This window comes from Octodon degus, unplaced genomic scaffold (genome assembly GCF_000260255.1).
Source record: "Octodon degus isolate 3935 unplaced genomic scaffold, OctDeg1.0 scaffold00153, whole genome shotgun sequence".
Classification (NCBI taxonomy): Eukaryota; Metazoa; Chordata; class Mammalia; order Rodentia; family Octodontidae; genus Octodon; species Octodon degus.
In genome coordinates this window covers 1,609,054-1,621,780 of record NW_004524729.1, presented here as the reverse complement: position 1 = coordinate 1,621,780, position 12,727 = coordinate 1,609,054, and the positions used below count along the sequence as shown (strand labels likewise).

General features: G+C 54.2%; 1 pseudogene; it reads right to left on the bottom strand.

Moving 5' to 3' along the window:
• Window positions 1-10,385: 10,385 nt before the first annotated feature.
• The window catches only part of LOC101589216, a 4,525-nt pseudogene continuing 2,183 nt past the window's right edge, over window positions 10,386-12,727 (bottom strand).

Genomic DNA, 12,727 nt, shown 5'->3' with positions numbered 1-12,727 from the left:
GGAAGAACCCATGCCTGTGAACTGCTCACGCTTCCTATGAAAATGGGTACGCATAAAAGATGTGTGGTACAAAATTTACAAACAATAAGAAAATGTGCTGCTCTTTCGTACAGACTATATAGGCAGTTGATTTTTATAGAAGGCTTTGCTGGTTCTGCCAAAGCCTTCGTTCCTCTCATACCCAATGGATGGTTCCAACCCCTGAGCAAAGTGAAAGGGGCCCGATACGAGTGACCGTGGCTGTGTTCGCCTTTGTGGAGGAAGAAAGAAGCCAAGGAAGAGGCTGCAGTGTCGCTCCTCTGCCGGAGGCACGTGACCGCTTGCCGAGCCACACAAGCGTGCTTGCGTCCTGGGACGGTCTTCCTCGCTGGGTCCTTCCTTTCGCGACGCAGGCCTTACAGACCTGCCGCCCTGCCCTGCTAGGGCAGCTTTGCAGGAACATTTTCTCCATAAGCCTAGAAGATACCAGAACAACACATCAAGCTGTGATGCGCTGCCCGTGCCAACTTCCTCGCTGTCCCAGGAGGCGGTCGCGGGAAGAGGCGGACTGCACAGACCCACAGGGCGCTGGGATTAAGGCCCCCAAGAACACCAGGGAGTGCGGACCGCAGTGACAAGGGCATGGAGACTATGCTATTTGTCATTTGTGATTTTTAGTATGTGTGCAGTTGGAAGTTCATAAGATTTTTTTTTACTGGCTATATTTAACAGCTGACTAACAAAATCCCTGAGAAATTCACAACAGGCTCTCAGAGAGCCATCCTGGGGCCTCGGCTTTCCCCAGGGAAGGTTGGGCTTAGGGCGAAGGCACCCTCTATAATTCAATACAAACTCTTTAAAAGGTGGAACCAGCACTCTGTGGGGGACTTGTGGAGTGGTCAGGAAGAAAGTGAGATGGACAGCAGAGCGCACGGGTGGGCCACACTTGCGTGACCACATGACTGCCCCTCGCAGCCTGCACGTCTGTGTCTTGCACATTAATACACTCACGTGCATATTTAGAAGAATAAATCTACTCGATTTGGGAGCCTAGAGGGGGCTGCGTGGGAAGGAGAGAGGGGAGCCGAGGAGAAGACAAGCAGGAGCCAGAGACTGCTGAGGAAATGGAGTGTGCATGTGCTAGTGCACTGGGCACTTATGTGTAATACATGTACTTGTGCACGTCATTAAAACACATGTTAAATCAAGACCTCAGCTAAACAGCTGTTTAGGTTGGCTACTGCCAGGTAAGGAACCACCCCAAAGCACAGTAGGTTAAATTGATGCTTCAGTTTAAATAGCTCCTCCCAGGAGCCCCACACTGGAAGTCAGTGCCGCACGGTGACGTGGTGGGAGGCGGGGCCCCCCCGGGGAGGTGTCTAGGTTGTGAGGTCAGTTGTGACCCCACGGACGGATCGCTGTTGCTGCACAGAGGGCTCCCAGGGCTGGGTCCTGGATCACAGCCACAGGTCATTGCATGAGAAGCCTCCGGGTGCTGGCTCGATCCTGAGTTCCTCAGCCTCCAGCATTGTGAGAAAATACATTGCCGTTCATGGGGAGTTACTCGGCATCAGATATCCTGCGGTCCCAGCCTACAGCGGGCCACGGTGATTCCTGCCAGTGCTGTGGGTTGTACCTGTGTTGCTTCTGCTTCACATGGCACCATCTGGGACACTTCCACGTGGCCACCTCCTGCAGTTGATGGCTGATGCTGGCAACAAGTGGGGGCCCCCCTGCTGTCATGCTGTCATGCTGTCATGACCCTGGGCGTCTCCTGTGCAGGACTCGCCTAGGGCCAGGGTCTAAGGAAGACTCTGAGAAGTGGAACCCGGGCCGGGTCGTGTCCGCCAGGTTCTGATGGGCAGAAGGAGCACGGGGCCAGCTCACATTCAAGGGGAGGAGGAGGAATCGGTGTCTGGTGAGGACACAGCAAGGCCACATTCAGCACTGCACGTCAGGCGGGAGACAGGCTGCTGATGGTCTTTGAAACGCAGTAGGTAGCGATGATTCCGGCCTGGCTCACCCGGCCTCGCTGTGCGCAGTCACTATCCGCTGAGATTCAGCTCTGGGAGGGACTTCAGGGAGCATGTAGCTCAAACATTTTGTTACAGTACAGGGGAAACTGAGACCCAGAGCTGAGAGAACATGTCCAGTGTCACCCAGGAGCAGAGATAGGACACCAGCCAAGTCTTCAGATAAAATGTCAGCCTTGTCCAATCATGACCTCCCTGCCTTGGCCGAGCCAACAAGCCTCTGGCTGTTGCTCGGACTCCAGCTGTTTCCCTTCATTCATCCATCCGCACATCCATCCACTCACCAAACTGCCCCTCACCCCCACCTACTCATCCAGACATGCACCCACCCGCCCATGCATCCCTCCATTTGTTTAGCCAGCCAGCCACCCAGCCACCACCAATCCACCCTTCTATGGCAATCTGTCCCCCTATCCGTTCACCTACCCATCTGGCTATCAACCATCTATCTACTCATCCAGGCAGCCACTCATTCCTCCATTTGTCCATCCATCCATCCACCCATCCACGCATCTGTTTACTCATCTAGCTTCCAGTGCATCCATTTTTGCTTCCACCACTATCCATGGACAGATCCACCCCCTACCCACCTGTCTGTCTGTCTGTCTATCCATCCATTCATTTACCCCTCTAGCTACCAGTCATCTCTCTACTCATCCAGGCAGCCAGCCAGCCACTCATCCCTCCATTTGTCCTTCTGTCTGTCCATCCAGCCACCCACACTGTAGGCACCATGAGGACAGCCAAGGCTGGCTGAGTCCTGGCTACCCCCCAGCCCACGGGCGGGCATTGTGTGATCCCCATCAGTTCCTTTCTCCGTCCTCACTTCCCTGGGCTGAGGACCCAGCCAGACCCTCAGTGACCAGCTCAGGAGGCCACGAGGGACCTTCCCTCAGGCCAGTGAGCTGTCGGAGGATAGCACCATGTCATAGGCTGAAAGGGGAGCAGTTTCAGAAATGGAGATGTCCCTGGGAGAGAGCGGCCCCAAGCTAAGCGCCTCGCGTTGGATCGTTCCCCCAGGGGCAATGCTGGCAGTAGCAATTCTGTACAGTAGAAGGCACTAGCTGTAATAACACTGTGCACACAGAAGGGCAGAGAGCACACTACGTCCCAGCCCCCGTCTGAGGCATCTTAATACATGATGTCTTAGTTGCTTTTCTCTCACTGCTGAGACAAAACACCCAAAGTGAAAAGTGGCAAGTCATTTGACTCACCGTCTGTAGAGGTTTCAGTCCGTGGTTGACTGACTCGCAGGCAGGGTGGCCTGCAGAGGAGGAGCAGCTCATGGCAGGTGGATGGTGGCAAAAGCAAGCAGTGAGGTCACGTGACCGCCCACAAGCCTCTGCCTGGCCCTCCTAGCTCACCCCGGCTGTTCAGGGTGAGCCTAGCACTGCACCACGAATCAATCCCAGCCACACACTCCAGATCCAGCCGCCTCTGAAAAGAGCCACCTGCGACCACAGGAGGCTCTGGAGGGACATCTAGACGCAAGCTGTAACGTACAGCCTTAGGTGATCGTCAAAGCTTCCAAGGTGAGGGCCACTGTCACCCCCGACAGCACGAGGCTCAGAGAAATTAGCAAGTCTGCACAAGGTGCCACTCCGCACGGTTCCCAATGGCACCAAGCAGTGCCCTGGGCGGCTGCTCCTGACCCAGCCGCTCACTCTTCAGCAGTCAGCGAGTGTTTACTGCGCACCCAGCACATGCCCTCGCAGGAGCTTCCATGCTAGCGGGAGGACACAGGCAACAAACAACCCGTGCTATCGCAGCGAAGCAGAACTGTGTTGGAAGGCAGTGAGTGCTCTGGGAAAAAGGCCAAGTGGAGAAGGGTAAGGAGGGCTGGAACTGGCACAGGCTGCATTGCCCTGAGCAGGTGAGCCCAGCTAAAGGAGGTGACGGCGTGGGCGCAGGGTCTCCGAGCAGAGGAAGGTCACGGGCAGACGCTGCCTTGCCTGTTTGGGGGGCAGCATGGCCCAAGCACAGGGCATGGAGGTCGGGGACCCCCAGCTCTCTGGACCCAGGTTTGACCTTCAGGGCAGGCTTTGGGCCCCAGCTGGCATCAATCCCAGACAGCCTGGGCGTGGGGTGTGCAAAGGGGACCCCAGGATAGCACAGAACTTGGCCTGAGCAATCGGAAAGCTGGGGCTGCCACCCGACAGGATGATGGGGGGAGCCGGTGGGGGCCTCAAGTGGACATGGAGGGGAGATGTCACAGACGCTGTTGGATGTCAAGCTGGAGGTGGGCACAAGGGCCCAGGCTGGAGGTCCGGTATGAGTGCTCCTGGTGTCTTGGTTGGTTTCAAGGCCATGAGACGAGCTGAAGTCACCGAGGGAATGTGGGGTTGATGAAAGAAGATGGGGGCAGGGACAGAGCTCTGGAGCACCCCGGCACTTTCGAGGTCACAGAGACCAAGACAAGCCAAGAAGAGGGGCCGTGGGGAAGGGAGCCTGCTATACCTCAGCTGTAGTGTAACTGTGTGGCTACTGCAGAAATCCGTGTGGAGAGTTCTCAAATGCTAAAACTAGAAATTCTAGGGCCAGGGGGACAGAGTCCTGGTGGACGCAGAGTTTAAAGGATGGTGAGATGGCTGGCACCTCCCACTCCACTGCCCGCGCTGGGAGGGGGATGAGATGGGCGCCCCCAGGCCGGGCACTTGGATGGAGCCAGGCCAGAGCCGCTGTTGGGCTTTCAGAAGCGCAATCTGGCCACTCTCCTGCCCACTAATGGCCTCAGAAGATGATCAAGTGGCCGACAGTCACTCTGCGGTCCCAGCATGGGAGGCGGCGAGACGGATGCCGACGTGTATGCGGCAGGAGCCGGAGCCAGGCACAGACCGCTCTCGTTAGAAAAGTCACTTTGCGGCTCCCAGTCTAATTCCTGACCATGATAATGAATAAATATCGGCCTTCCCTTGTGCGGCCTGTTCATTCTGGATGACTCAGGCGAACAGACACGGCTGCCTCTTGTTTTCTACAGCTGTGGAGCGGCTGGGTCCGGGTAGGGGCAGGCACCCCCCCGAGCGCTCCAGTAAAGTGGTGGCAGGCTGGGGACAGGGACCCCGGACATGCAGAGTCCTTGGGGGGGGTCTACACTTGCCTCAAGTCTGAGCTCTGCCTCCAATATTTGTCCTTCCAATGTGCCCTCTGAGACTCATCCAGCGACTACTTACCTGCTCCCAGGGCCAGGGAGCTCACTCCCAGAAGCAAGCCGCTCCCTCGCACAGAGTTCTGAAGGTGAGCTCTCCACGCTCACACCCAGAATACCTTTGAGACCACAGCAGCCCCCACAGAGGGGGCTGAGATGGACATACGCCTGGCCGCTCCCCCAGCTCATGGCCCTGAGCACGTGGCCACCGATGTCCCCAAAGCCAGGGCAGGAAGTAGAGGTGTCCTTGGTTTGGGGGTGAGCATGAGATGGAGCTCAAGTTGAGAAAAAGCCATGGGGTCCAGGCCTGTTCCCCGCTGGGGGTCAGAGCAACTCCCACTCCCTAAGTCACCTGGTCCAGCAGTCCACAGTGGGGAGCTCAGAACCACTCTGACCACCAGTGCATCATCGGGCCTTGAGGAAGACAGTGTCGTCCGGGCTCCTGCCCGCAGGCAGGAGAAAGAACTGCTCTGGCGAGAAATCGCCTCTCTCTGCGGCTCCCTAGGACTTCGGTATAAGTGACAAACCAAATGTCTCCTTACAGCTGTGCATGGGTTTCGAAGCGCCGTGTATTGCCCTATTATGTTTCTGCTGTTAAATGAGGCCCACAAAAGGATTCATTTAAAAATCAAGCTTCTTTTTCATGTAATACGTTGATGAAAATGCACCATGAGGAAGGTATTAAGGGTCTCACCATGGAGATGAGATGCGTACCCCTGGGGGAGGAGGGGGTCCCAGCGGGAGGTGACAGCGAGACCCTCCGGGTACAACCCACCTCCCACCACAGGGCAGGGCGGCAGCTGAGCAGACCCAACAGAGGACGGAGGAACCAGACTCTGCGTTTTTGATACTTTGTGTGTTAACATATTATTATAGACGAGAAGCCTTCTGTGAGATTTCATTTGACCCACAGGAGGTCAAATCATTGCCTGTCTCCACCTGTTGTAGAACTGCCTCGGTTCCGTGTGGGGTAGACACCCTCTGCCTATCAGGATACTTATTTTAAGGACAGTGAAATCAGTGTCTAGCGAAAGAGAAGAGAGAGAGACTGAGACAGAGACACAGACACAGAGACAGAAAGACAGAGATAGAGAGATAGAGATGACAGAAATAGAGAAACAGAGAGAAGGCCAGGCAGATAGCTCAGTAGTCTAAGCGCCTGTCTGGCAAGTGCAAGGACCTGGATTTGATTCCCAGTACCACACGCCAGCCCCACCCCAGGCCGACCCACAGAGCCGGCCACTGAGACCCAAGGTGGTGGCACATGCCTGTAATAGCAGTGCTGGGGAGGCTGAGACAGGATGATCGCTACGAGTCTGAGCTGTGTAGTAAGACCCTGCAAGAAGAGACAGACAGCATGAGAGGAAATTCAAAGACCTGCGGAGGCCACTCAACAGGTGGAGACAAGAGCTGTGCAGCCCCAAGCACAGGTGGGCCCACGTTGCCCGGAACCACCAGAGCAAAGAAGAGAGCTGGAACTGACTCCACACATCCAGGAGGAGCCGGCCCTATCAACAGCTTGGCTCGCCCCCAGCCTCCAGGCCTGAGAGGATCATTCCTGTTGTGGTCAGCTGTGAGGAGACCCAGAGGAAATCAATCCAAATATCCGAGTGCTCAGGAGGGCTGGGGTGCAGCCCAGCGGTAGGGCGAAGCCTAGCGTTCATGAGGCCCTGGGACCCATTCCTACCTCTGAAAAAAGACAAGCAAAATGGCAAGTTTAAGGCCAGGTTGGGCTAAAGAGTGAGTTCAAGGTCAGCCAGAATGGCACCCTACCTCAAAACAAAAACTGTCCCAGAGACTTCTTGACCTCAAGCAGCAAGCCCAGATGAGCCATGAGCCCAGCCCAGGGTCGGGTGTCCTCCCCAGCCCCATCTGCCAGGAGCACTGCAGGTCACACCCGCCCTTAGCACAGGGCCCTGTTCCCGAATCCCAGCCTGAGCTATATGCCTGTCCCTTTTATTTTTACCCATAGAGGCAGCTTGAAAAATACACAGCTAAGTGTGTGTGAAGCACTTTATACTTAGGTAAGACCTTCCCTTGCCGCCACACACCCTTCAAAGTGTGGGGATCTTGTCACACACATTCCAGGGCCAGGGGTCAGTGATGTGGCCTACCCCGTCTTCATGGGTCCACAGGGCTGAAGGCCTTGCCTGGGTCTGGATGAAAAGCAACCACACGGTCCCTCTCTGATGCACCCCAGGGTGGCAGGCCCAGGGCCCCAGCCACATCCCAGGGACTGGGAAGTGGCTCCAGTGACCGGGAGATGGAAGAGCTGAGCAGAGGCAGAACCAAGGGCTCTGAGGTGGAAGGCAGCGCCGTGGGGGCCTGTGTCATGCTCTGCTTGGTGTCCTGTGGTGGCCACCGAAGGCCCAAGAGCCGTCACGGAGTCTCCTTTCAGCCTTCCTTTCCTGAGGCCTTCGTGTCCTGGGAACCAGGCTCTGCTTAGCACCACACCATCCTGCTTGTCCTCAGAGAGGATGTCCCTGTTGAGATGGAGATGAGGAGTCAAGACAGAGACGTGCAGTGTGTTTCTGCGTCCTCGTAGCCCAGCATTGTGGCTATGACATGTCGCTGCATGTTAGAGCCACCTGGTAAGATCTAGCGCTCCCATGGGCCCTGGGAGGTTGCTGGGGAGGGCCCAGGACCCAGTGTGGCCGAGCCCCCCAGGGGAAGCCAGGCAGTGACACTCCCTTCTTGGCCCAGGGGCAGCAGCTCACCCCGAGAGCTGCCAGTGTATTCCCAGCTCCTGGCTGGAGTCGGAGCCTGCACCTGAGGCCTACGTGAGTTCCTGTATGGCCAGGCCAGCTGCATCAGGCTGAAAGCGCGGGCCTAGGCGCCTGGGGCTTGCCCTAAGTCCTGATGTAGCACGCGCTGCCTGTGCCTTCCTGCCCAGTAAGTGGACATCAACAAGCAGGCCCGGCTCAGGCCCAATGGGAGCAGCCGTTTCCACCTGCCTGCAGTGCCCTGGCCTGTGCAGGCCCCCAGAAAGTGGGTGCCCTGCTCTGCCCATACACTCCAGGGGAGCCCTGCCCATCATCCTTGTGTAGCCCTGCCTGTGAGACAGCTCCGCTTGACAAGGACCGGAAGTCCTGGGGCCCTGGCTGCACCTCAGACCAGGGCCTAGGCACCTGTTTCCTGCCTCCCTCAGCCTCAGGAGCTGCCCACCTTGTCCACAAGTCCCATCGCCAGAATGACCTGGGCTGACAGTTCTAGAAAATTTATCTCTGCAAAGCCCTATGCTCATTCTGCTCCGAGAAGAACCCCCGCCCTCCTTGGCAGTTTGTCAGTGGTGGGGAAATCCTGCCTTCTGCCTAGTCCAGCCAGAGCAGGGACAGAGCCGGGTGTGGGTGACAAGGGGGTCTAGGATGGAGAAGAATGGACGGCGGGTAGGATGGGGCCTGCACGCAGAGCTGAGCGGGCAGAGATGGGGAGAACTGCAGGGACGGTAAAACTTGGGACGGTGAGGAACTGCTCCCGCGAGAATTGTGCAAGATGTGTCAACATGTCTAACAAATTTTAACCCAATACACAAGCTGTATCTTGCAATATGAGCAATACATGACGTCGACATCGCTTGATTACAACCGAGCCTGTGGCTCGTCTGTGTGTCCGTCTGTGTGTCTGTCTGCCTGCCTGCCTGTCCCTCTCGACATTATGGGTGATGGTCTAACCAACAGCAGGTAGCCATGGAGGAGACCTCTGTCTGCAGAGGAGAAGGAGGAAAGGGCCAAGGACTTCAGATGAGATGAGGGAGACGGGTAGAATGTGGGGAACAGTGCAAACTTTGGTAAAAAATCACCCCCAAGTAAGGCTGCCGCGGTGTGAGCAACTTGTCTGTTTAGTGACAATGCAATGTCACATTTCCACGCAGTCCACAAAAGGAGGCAAACGCATGTGTCAGCGGGTTTGCTCTTAGTTAAGCTGCAGAAGGAAAGATTCCCTTGAGCCCACAGAAAGCAGTGGGTCCGTAAGTGGCAGTGAAAGTCATCCCATGAGGCCACCCTCCTCTTGTTTGTCTCCCTCATGCCAGGCTTCCAAAGGTTTATCTTGTACGCTCTTTATTATTTTGTATTATATTATAGGATTATCATCATTTTTGTAATTATTTTATATCAATATTTTTAAGGACTGGCCAAATAGCTCAGCAGATTAAAGCACCTGCAAGCAGGCACAGGGGTAGGGGGTTCGATCCCTGGGCCTGCCGTGCTGGCCCCGCCCCCAGGTCATACTGAGAAGGCGATTGAGCCTGGGCGTGGTCGGATGCACCTGTAACCCCAGCTCTTGGGAGGCTGTAAACAGGTGGATCACTATGAGTCTGACCTAGTAGTGAGACCCTGAACACCCTGTAGACCCTTCCCTAAAATATATATATTTTGGGTTATGGAGCGAATCACCTGAGGCTCCATTGTTTCTTACGGGCACATTGGCTTCGATGTACAAGCGCTGGATGACAAGCACGTTTCTGGAACAAATCATGCTCACAAATCAAGGGGTTTTGTTGGTTTTTTTCAGTGTGAGAAGATCTTTGTCCCCAAGTGCCAAGAACAACCTCTCAGGCAGCAGATAAAATGAGTGTGGCTACCTAAGGGTTCAGAGCAGCAACCTAGACCAGGCTAGGTCACCATGGATTTCCAGCAGCTGGAAATGAATCAACAGTCTTTGGCTGGTACAAATTTTAGGGAGTAATCTCTCTGCTCTTACCAGGGAAAATTTTTTTTAAATAGTTACCATCCATTTAAAATACAGCAGCTTTTCCTGAGGAAGTAGCTTTTAAAGCCTATACCCCAAACTCTAAGATAGTAAATGAATGATCTTGGGGCCGGGGAGATGGTTTAGTAGAATAAGTGCTTCCCTGGCAAGCACAAGGGCCTGAGTTCAGTCCCTGGTTCTGCCAAAAAATAAATTAAATAAATAAATAAATAAATGATCTTGGTTGTGTATCACTACAACTGGCCATATTTTGACAAGAACAGTATAGGAAATCAAATGCTTTTCGGCATGAAATCAAGTTAAATGTCATCTTTTTGCTTGTTTCTTAAAGAGAATGTGACCAAACACTATACCTTACTCATTGTACCTTATTCATTTAATGATTATATTCAGAGTACATTCAATAAGCCAGAACTCATCATTTACAACACTGTACATTAAGTTAGAAAGGACATATACTCCACCCCTCTACAAAAATGAGATAACTTCACCCAAGATAAAAACCTATCTCTAAGGCTTACATACGTTAAAAATAGGAAAAGAAATTAGAAAAAAGCCATCAAGCACCAGAACTCTAGAAGAATTCTCCAAAATCTGCTCTCTTATCCCGACATTTGCTTTGAGGTTTTTTCCGTGCTTTGAAAGCTGCCGCTCTACAAATGCTTTTCAAAACAAGAAGCCTTCATTGTTTGAAAAATCACAGCATCCGGCATCACCGGGGGTCCGAGTTCAAACACACTGCGAAGGAACTCATTTGACCGCCTTGCAGGTGGCCCTGCAGCCCTGACCGGAAGGTCTCTTTGGGGATGTCCTCAGTGTGTTTCTTGGCTCGGCATCAATACGCACGCGTTCAGGACCAAATTTAACAGTTCCTGTTGGAAAATCCCGTTCCTTACCGCCCGCAGGACGTCCTAACAGGGAGTGCTGCTTTCCCTTGTCCACTTTGTCCTGGTGTTTATTTCCGTCTGTAGCCAAAGCCCTCAGCATCTGGGTCAAACATTCTAAGTCTTCATAAAAGAAGTCACTCTCAGGGCCGGGGAGATGGCTCAGTAGAATAAGTGCTTGCCTGGCAAGTGCAAGGTCCTGAGTTCAATCCCCGGTACCTCAAAAAAGAAAAGAAGTCACTGTCTACCTCTCTGGCCAATTCAAACAGAAGCTTGAAAGACTCAACGGCTGCTGTTCTCATATTACATCATCACAGGAAGCGGCCTGGGAAGCTTACGGAAATGCCTTGCGAGCCTGCTCTTCACCGCGTTGCTGGGCCAGATGGCCAGTGGTAATGTCCATGACAGAAGCCAGCTGGTGGGGAGCACCATGGAGGGGCGCTGCCAACACCACTGGTGTCTTCGTCTTTGAGATAGGACTGGGGGAAGATGTGTTCCCAACGGCCCAGAGTCGAATACACCTCGGTAGCATCTCGCTTTTCCCTTTTTCCAGACAGTGTTCAACGCTACCGGTTCATGTCATAGAGCATTCTAAAGCCAGTGTATTTTTAATGCCTTCAAGAGCCGCCTGCCCTGTCTTCACACTCTTCTCCCGGGTTAGGCCCGTTAATCCCTTCAATCTGTACTAAATCTCCTTGAGTTCCTCCCTCCTCGAGGACCTCTGGCCTGTCTTCAGCAGAGCTGGAAGGATTGCTGCAGCCACTGCAATGGCGCCTTGTTTCGATCAATACACCTTCGTCACTAAAAAGTTGAATATTTTGATGCTGTCGCCACCATCACTGTAGCTTCCCTGAGCCACTGCCTCTGTGGTAGGGGAGCCCGCTGTAGCCTAAAATTGGAGCTCAGTGAAGGTCAGCCGATGGAGCTGCACGTTCTACTCCTGTGTCTGTGCGGCGGGCAGCTGAGAGGCGAGAGTGCCGGGAGCATAAGGGGCGGCGGCAGCTCAGAAATCCCCGTGAAGAGCTGCAAGCGCCAAGTGACACATATTTCTCTCTAGTGTGCGAGCCAAGGCCAAAACCAAGTACTTAGGCACTTATTAAATATCCTCTATGGGCTACTGGAGAATGACTTCCACTTTCCGCAGGATGGTAGGTTTGTGTGTGGAACAGGAAAGCCACAGAGCGAGTACTACAGGGATGGCGGCCCACCTGCACTCATCCGCGTAGGTACCTGTGGTGGGCACATTCGTGGTCAGCACACCCAGCGAGTGACAACAAACACAATATAAGCCACCAAGCTAAAAGTGACAGTGGCAATCCAAGAGGTGATCGGTTGCCAAGGTTGGTGGCCCTGGGACACCCACTGTGCAGGGTCAGCTGGTCTTCCTCTGTTATGACCACATATGACTCAGGACAGGAGGAAACCGGGGCCCACTGCATGAGAAGCCACATACAAAGCCTTTATGCAGAGTCGGCATCCCCAGCTGGCTGGGGTTCACTAGGGAAGAAGAGTGGGAGGCAGGGTTACTCTGCAGGCGAAGTGAGGGGTCTTCCTGCCTCAACGTGGCACTCGGTGAGAAAGGGAGAGATCTCACTGCAGAAGTCATACCACAAGCCAGATAAGCTTGGCTGGGACCCTAACCTTGGTTTACAGTGGACTCTGCACTGGCTTCCTGGACGCTGGCCCTTAAGTTGAGGATTTAAGGTAACAGGGGTCACCATGGAGCCAGCCCAGGGATCCCACCGAAGCAGACAGGAGCTCTCTCTGGATACCTCACTTTCAATGGAGTCGTTGATGAATCCCCAGGGATTAAGTTGAAAGGACCTGGTGAAAAGCCCAGAAAGTCACGTGGGAAAGGGGCCGTCGCAAGCCCTGGGCAAATCACTGGGTATGAGACTCTTCAGAGCCAGGCATGAGGTGAAGATGCTGAGGAGGAGGAACAGAAAGCAAGGACAAGTAAGCAAGAATGAAATGGC